This window comes from Belonocnema kinseyi, chromosome 3 (genome assembly GCF_010883055.1).
Source record: "Belonocnema kinseyi isolate 2016_QV_RU_SX_M_011 chromosome 3, B_treatae_v1, whole genome shotgun sequence".
Lineage (NCBI taxonomy): Eukaryota > Metazoa > Arthropoda > Insecta > Hymenoptera > Cynipidae > Belonocnema > Belonocnema kinseyi.
This window is the reverse complement of record NC_046659.1, coordinates 53266369-53274676: the sequence shown is the minus strand read 5'-3', so window position 1 is coordinate 53274676 and position 8308 is coordinate 53266369. Positions and strand designations below refer to the sequence as shown.

Here is an 8308-nt window from a genome sequence, read left to right as displayed (position 1 = left end):
CCTGTGGCATTTCACGGGAGAGGCGCGGGATCGATAGGCGGTTGGTCGGTGAGTCGCGAGAAGCCCATTTCGGCGTCGGCAGCTACAGCAGCAGTGGAAGAGTGGAAGCGGCAGCAACAAAACTTCCACAGCACCAGCAGCGGCAACACCAGTACAGCATCAGTAGCAAGGAACAGAAGCGCGTGAGCACATTTCGCAGCCATTCTGCGGCCATGTCTGCTTCCACAGGGGGATGGAAACGCCCGCTCTCAGACCTTCCATCCAATCCCTTTTCAGTATACGGGGGTGCTGCTTGGTGGGAGTGACTCGCTCTTCCATCAGTGGACGTGGCCTTATGCTCTTGAACCGTTGGTGGGGTCTGCTTTCCTTTCGCAGGTGCAGCCAGTTGGCTGGCGAACTCGAAGCGAGCGTGCTCGACTGCCTACGTCAGACTAAGATCATCAAAACTACGCGGCGGTCACAGTTTATCTAAAAATTCGGTCATTTCATAAACAAGTTTGAACATTTATTTATTACTCGAATCGAAGAAGTTTAGGAACAATAGTTTTCGCTAGATCAGTGGATGATTTGGTTTAGGATATGACTGAATGGGGACCCTGACAATTCAAGACAAAAAAGACATCAGTGGACTACCATCGGGAGAGATTGTGCACTTGAAGGACTGTAAAAGTGTTTGGACCGTTTGTGGATCACTAACTGTGTGTGCATCAGATCTGATTTAAGGATCTTATCAAATATGATTTGATGGCTTGAGGTCCTAATGCTTGTCATTAGCTCTGTAATCTCTTAGAACTGTATTAAATAACGTGGAATTGAAAAGTGAGAATCCTGATGAATTGCATATGACAATTGGTGTTCCAACGATCAGGAATCGTGTGTTAAAGCATCATGAAGTTCAAGTGTGATCAAGTAATCATCCGTCTTGCGGATCGTAACATACCCCTAACCTTTTTGAAACATCTCGAACAGTAATTCCTATTTTATACAATCAAGCTATAGTCATCAAACCAAAATCTCATACCCTGATCCCAAAAATCTGACTGACAAGTTTCGGGAAACACTCTTGAGAGTCTATAGACTGTGAACACGTGGTGCCGGGTAGTTAGCAAAGTTTTATGAAAGGGACATCCTTGGAGAAGAAGGGGATTCAGCAAGTGTGGCGATTTGGCCAGTGCGACGGGAAGTGCAATTCCCGGTTTCTGGGATTAAAACGGCAGTAAAAGTGGGTGCACTGGGGCCCTCGGGACCTTTCGGCCGATACGGGCCTGTGGAGGGTGGGTCTGGTTGTGCTCCTGGGCCCGCTGAAGGAGTGGTAGGGATAGTGGCGGCCGCAGCAGCGGCTGGGGAGGTGGAGGGGTACGGTGGCGCCGGGGGTGGGGGTGGTGGGGCCACTGGAGGGGTAGTGGCTGGCACCCCCCGAATAAGGGTCGCGACCCTCGGGGGGTCTTGTTGCGCACCCCTGCCCGTCACCCAGTCTCATAACATAGGTAAGCATACAGCATGTCACAATCATCTTATGATCTATTGCGATACGGTTGCCGTATTGTTATGCGACGGACAATGAGAGACGTATTGAGCATTGAGTTGGGTTGGACACTTGGAGAGTCTTCGTTGCCAGAGAAAAATAAAGTAAAACATTTTTATGACTTTTGGTCTTCCTTCTGTTAAAGTTAAAGGAGAGATGTCTTGGCAATTGTTCTGAGGTTGAGTCAAAATAGGTATCGTCTGGAGAACTTTTGTTGTTTTGTTTGGGAGACAATGGGCGGGTTAAGGAGCGTGGCTTTGAGGGGAAATGGAAGATGTAGAAAGGTTTGTTTGATGAATGATTGTTTTGTTGATGGCTAAGGTTCAGGTAATATAAAAGGGGGGTTTGAAGTTCTTTGGAAATTCTCGTAATTTTGGGATTTAGTTTTCAGTTAAGGGGCTAAGGGAATTAGAGCTCTTAATTGTAACTTTTGTTAAATAAGGTCTATCAGTAAATTGTAACAGGATTTGTAAAGAATTTTTCAAACTGTGTAATGAGAGGCAATAAATATTTGTTGGTTGGTACCGTACCTTTTCACAGAATTTATATAAACAATGACACGCACAATTTCCTAAGAAATTTACAGGAAGGATATTGTATATAGGTCATAAGGGTAGAGATTATAAAGGTCCTTGAGCCTTTTATCAGAAGCTCAAGGCGTCAATGCCATAGTTTCCTTTTGACACAGAATTTGTACTTTTAAATACAATACAACTGTGTTGTCAAATACTCTAAAGGATTGATTCAAAATTCGAAGGATATGTAGCAAAACGGATAGCAGGATAATACAAATGTGGTCGATATTGAAAAGGTTATTTTTCAGAATAATGATTATTTTTCCCACAAATCACGTGATTTGGAATTATATAAAATTTTGTTTGAAAGCGATAAAGTTTTTAGAGCAAAAATCAAGATACCGTATGGGGAAGGTATGATTGGCAGGTAATATGCAGTGGGTGCCAAAAGTATTCGTCCACCTCTTCTTTTATGACTGAATAAATTCTCTTAATTTTTAATTATACCAGAGCTAAAAAAATGTCTTCTTAAAATGTTGATTGTTTTCGAAATTCTGTTTAAAATAATCCCAGGGTGAAGCCAATTTGTCTAGTTTTAAAGTAGATATTGCAACAGTAGTGTAAATTTCAACGTTTTATTAAATTTTCAACAACATCCGAAATAGTCAATCATTTTTTAATGTTCTTGCGCTCATTTTAAGGTTTCTTTCACCGTATTACAACAGCTTACGAGTATAAATTGTAACTAATTTATTTTTTGATTGCAAGAACTTGAAGTTGTAACAAAAAAGTTGGGAAAATTAAAATATTATTTTTGGTACCAAAAATATTTTTTTAAATATAAATGAAATATATATGAAATATGTATGAAACATATAATCATGAAGTTTCTATGTAGTTCACCCAAAATATATATTTATTTAAGTTTTATTCTGATTTGCCTACAGATAAGATGTTTTCAAATTTATCCAACTTTTTTATTACAACTTCAAGTACTTGCAATTCGAAAAGAGATTTTTTTACAATTTATACTCGTAAGCTGTTGTGATGCGGTGAAAAAAACTTCAAAATGAGCCCAAGAACATTGAAAAATGTTGACTATTTCGGAAGTTATTGTAAATTTAGGAAAACGTTAAAATTTACACTATTTTTGCAATATCTACTTAAAAACTAGACAAATTGGCTTCACCCTGGCCTTATTTTAAACAGAATTCCAAAAACAATCAACCTTTTAAAGAGATATTCTTTTAGCTCTGGTACAATTAAAATTAAGAGAATTTATTCAGTCATAAAAAAAGAGGTGGACGAATACTTTTGGTACCCACTGTAAATCAATTCAGGTACTATAACACATAATTATATACACGAAGATTTAAGCTCATGTCTGAATCAAAAATGTACATCAAACAAAATAATCGCTCATTAGTGAAACTTCCGTTTGTTCCATATTTTTTTGTTGATTTCGAACCTAATTTGCATGCTGCTGATGAACACATTGAGCGAACAAATTTTCTAGATGTAAGCAATAAGCATTTCTATTACAATTTAGCTATTTTATATTGAATGTTTAGACGGGTCTCTACCAACCGCAGCGCATATTAGTTAAAATTTTTAAAAAAATAATTCTAAAATGTATTCGGAGCGTTAACTAAAAGACCCGTGTGGAAAAGTTTCGTGGCAGTCTTAAGTGTAGAGAGATCGGCTAGCTAGACCGAATCTAGACCGTCTATACTTAAGACGGTCTGACAAGGTGCTGTTATATGAGAATAGAGCTATAATAATATATAGTCAGCTTTAAATGTTTCAATAATTTCTGTATTTTATCAATATTGGAATAATTTTGCTTTTATGAAAAATCATAATAAAATTTAAAAAGTAATTGTAATCTTCCCACATAGAATTTAAAGAATTTCATTATGGCAGCTGCCGTTTTAGCTCTTATATCTATAACTAAAGAATCGTTCACACTATCGTGTGTGAGGGAGCAAATATGAATAATAAGATCAGTGACACGAGCATCAGGTTGACCCTGAACAGAAAAATATATCACAAGATTAAAAGCTTCATCATCGTGTAAGAATATGCATAAAAGACATCTGGGTCTGTAAAACTCGTTGTTTTAATCATTTTAAATCACTTGCCGAAATGAGAGTGTCTGGACTCTAGAGTCTAGAGTCTCTAGGCTCTAAACTTACTGAACAATGCAGCTATTTGTACCAAAATCTCGGCACAAATAGCTTCTTCTAGGTCCTGTCATTCGTACCAGATGAATCCGCGACTATTGACTATTCGTAGCGAAAATTCGGTACACGTTGCCAGACCCTTTTGAAGTATTTTTAAACAACTATACAATATTTTGATTTGTCTTCGTTTTCCTTTTGAAATCGTTCGAAATATTTCAAAATCCCTTGGAATCTTTCAACTAACTTTAGTTAGTTTAAAATTAATCCTAAATTGTATAGAAAATATTTTTATGTTATTATTTTTTTAGCCATTAGGTTTGTCGCACTGCATAGAAAAGATTTTTGCTATCAAACAAGAAAAATACTTCAAACATTTTTGATTTCCTTCGAAAAACCCTCATAAACGATTGAAGTCCTTTGAATTCTTTTGAAATTATTGAAATATTATTCAAAATACATTGTACTGAAAAAAATGGTTTAGCTGGATTTTGTTTTCTACAAAAATATAGCTGTTTCACTTACATTTCTATCTGGTTTACTTAATTTTGCTATCCAGAAATTATCTAGCTTATTTAACTAGATTATTTCTAGATGGAAACATTTAGCTAAACCCGCTGGATACTTAATATCGGCGAGAAAACTATAGGCATCTGCGGCTTTGAAGCTTAACAACTCAGTCAAAAGTATGCTAGCACAACAAAAAAACAGCTGAAAGTATTCTACGTAAATGAGCTTGAAGATGTTTATGTAAAAAAATTTTTGTGCTTAGCAAACTGAGAAATATACAAAAAAGTAAGGATTTTCGGGTACATTTAAGAACAGTCAAGTTTAGAGCATTATTTCTTATACAAGGTGCGATGGGAAAAATTAAAAAAAATTCATGAGTGTGAGGAAAACTGTTGTGAACCAGTTACAGTTGAGAAATTATAAAATAATAAAAATTGTTGCTTAAAAGTACAAAAATGTGCAACTATATTATCTTCAGTTCTAATACAGATATTAAAGCGATTCAAACTGCAAACTGTAATGGATAGGGTCTGTATTTATTTTCAGTCACCCGGAAGGATGTGTTAGTCTTCTTTTTTGTGAAAATCGCCATATTTTTAGACATTTTTTTGGTTGGAAAACAAGTGACAGCTTAACATTTAGCTAGGACAGCTAAACCATTTTCTTCAGTGTGCAATCTTGTAAAAGTTTAAAGTATTTTTATTTTATTTCTTAATTAAATATGACATTTACTCGTTTGACCCATTAATAATATTTTTTAATATCAGAAATAATAAAATAATGTGCTCTATTTTTTGTACTATAGCGCTTAATTTTTTGTTGTTGAAAAGTTAAGTTTAAAAAATATTAGAAAGAAAAAGTATGCGCCGTTTAATTAAATGAAGAACGTGAACTTTTTACAACTTCTGGTGGAGGATTTTAGAAAAAGTTCGCGCAGGTACGTTCTGAAGTTTATTACCACATGGAGAAACAGATATTGAAATAAATAAAAAACACATTGAAAAAAAAATGAAAAAAAAGTATGGAAATAAAGCACAATATGATAACGTATACAAGCAGGCTCCGGAGCTTCGTACGATATTATAATGCACTAACATCGCTTGGCGACTACTAGAACCATCGTATATACAATACAATAAAATAATAATATAATGTAAAATCTTTCAAGTACGATATCACGATTTTATGCTATTCTAATTCAATAATTACGATATATAGCGCAGGAATTACGGTATATATTGCAATTCATGCGATATCGTTTTCTCCGTGCAAGTTTCACGACTTCAGATGTATCTCCTACAAGTTAAGTCTTATATACGAAAAATTTATTTCAATTTTTAACTTTTTAATATTAGCAGTCTTTACATGCACAAAATAAAAACTTTTAAATTCTGTGTTTCCTTATCTCATATATGAATTGTGATTAATTTTAGTGACTGAGCAAGTTTCAAATTTTGTTCACAGATTTTCAAAGTGCATGGAAAAATCTTTTGAGTACAAATAATAAAAGTTTTTTGTTAAGAATGATTGTCTTGTTTTAAACTAATTGATAGGCTTAAAAGATCTAGTTTTAAATGAGGCCATGGCTAAACATGTACCGAAATTTCGGTACAAATAGGCAGATTTTTTTAGTACGAATAGGTGATCTTGAAAAGGGGCTCGTCGCACCGAAATTTCGGTAAGAATAGCCGAATTTTTTCGGAACGTGTAGACACTCCCTTTAAATAAAAGAATGGGCTTCAATCTGGCTTCACAGTTTAATTTAAAAAAATAGCCTTAATTTTAGGCGTTAAAAATTTGAGCGGCCCCTAACATAAGTATCAGAAATATTTTCAGAGCATTTGCCCTTCACGGAGAAAACATTTATAATATCGTAAAAGCTCCGAAACCTGCTCGTACGTTATCAAATTGCGCTTTATGTTAATACAAAGGTTTTGTGATATCATTGTGCGATATCCTTTTCTCCATGTTATATAGAATTGTCCTGACCTAATAATATTTGATTTTAAGAAAATGTATCTTTAGTTCTACTCAGATCTTCAGGCCTTAAAAGTTTCATAGAAAAAAGTCAATATTACCACGGCAATTTATTTTATCTTATTTTGTTTCAGTGTGGAGAATAAATTGCCTGAATTCAAAACTATTCGTAATACAAATTTATGCATCTTTTTCTTTCTGTCACATTGTCACTGTCAACAGCAAATATATTCTTAAATTTGTTATACATCTTAAAACTCCTTTGGCACAATCCCAAGTTTTCCTGGGTTTAAGCCACATAGGTCTAAAATTCTAAATTGATGACTACTCACTATCTGAATTTACTTATTGTGGCTTATATTCAAAGAAATTTCGCTTAAATTTCGATGGAAATAATTCGAAAGTGTAAAGAATTAAGTCATTCGTCTTTACTGTGTTGGAAAGCTATATACTATACCGCCAACATAATAAGAAAAATACACTTTCTTGTAAATGTAAATGTATGATCTTTTCTCGTTTTAGACACTTAGAAATATTTATTTAATGAAAAATGGATAGATATGAAAAATAAAATTCAACAGTGATAAAATATATTGAATATCATTTCGTTATAATGTCATTTATAATTAGAAAGAAAAGCACATCTCTGACTTATTTTTTTTTTATTCTAACAAGATGATCGCTTTTTTATCTAAGATGAAATTTTCGGTGGCATACACAATCACAACACTAGTCTACGATGTCTGAGAGCCGTTACAAGCAGCATTAATTTTCAATTCACCGTAAAGAGTGCCGATGCTAATCAATCAGAGCTGCCGGAAAACACGGTGATAACACCGCGAGTTATCTTTTCACAATCGCGTACCGTCAAAGATCATAAACTTTTCGGACTGCAGGCAACTCGATAGTTAATGGTCACGTCCGGCGAGACAGTGATCAATGGCAACACGTTATATTAAGGGTTAAGTCAGTCGAAGATATTTAAAGGTCAGAAGATAGAAATAATAGAAACTTTCTTCAGATGTATTGAGGCCACACATGCATATAACTACGTACAAATAATCTAAAAAGATATGTATGAAAAAAACAGTTTGTAAAAAAATGTACGTTCAAAATGTACTTAAATTCATATATTTTAGTTCTTATTGAATTTAAAATATGTTAAAAATAAAACTTTTGGTGAATACTTAATGGTGAATGGAAAACTAATTGTCATTAATCAACTGAGATTAATTTATCTTCCAACTGTCGTTAAGACTGTCAATTTTGCTATTAATTTATTAAGGGAATACAAAATGTGGTATAACAAATTTTTACAATTAATCTTGTAATACTTTATTCTTATATGATTCGAATGTTCCAGTTATAAATTAATTTGCAACTTGCTGGTTGATTTGGTTATTTTTGGCGATTCTTTACGAGTTATGAACTATTGATTAAATTGAGGAATAAAATTTACATATACATTATATACTATTATAGCCGTACACAGCAAATAAGTACTTCAGTGGAAGCTTCTAATGTGTCCCCTAAGGGTTTACATTTTTCTTACACCTTCTTTATTCCTTTACACACCCTCCACACACTTACTTGGTGGTGGA

General features: G+C 34.3%; 1 protein-coding gene across 2 annotated transcripts in view; it reads left to right on the top strand.

Moving 5' to 3' along the window:
- The first annotated feature begins 1384 nt into the window (after positions 1 to 1384).
- Positions 1385 to 8308, top strand: part of LOC117169059 (LIM/homeobox protein Lhx5) — a 74471-nt gene continuing 67547 nt past the window's right edge. For both annotated transcript variants that reach the window (XM_033355161.1, XM_033355160.1), the window contains exon 1: positions 1385 to 1487. The gene's annotated coding sequence lies outside the window, so the exon portion shown is untranslated. The remainder of the gene's footprint in view (positions 1488 to 8308) is intronic.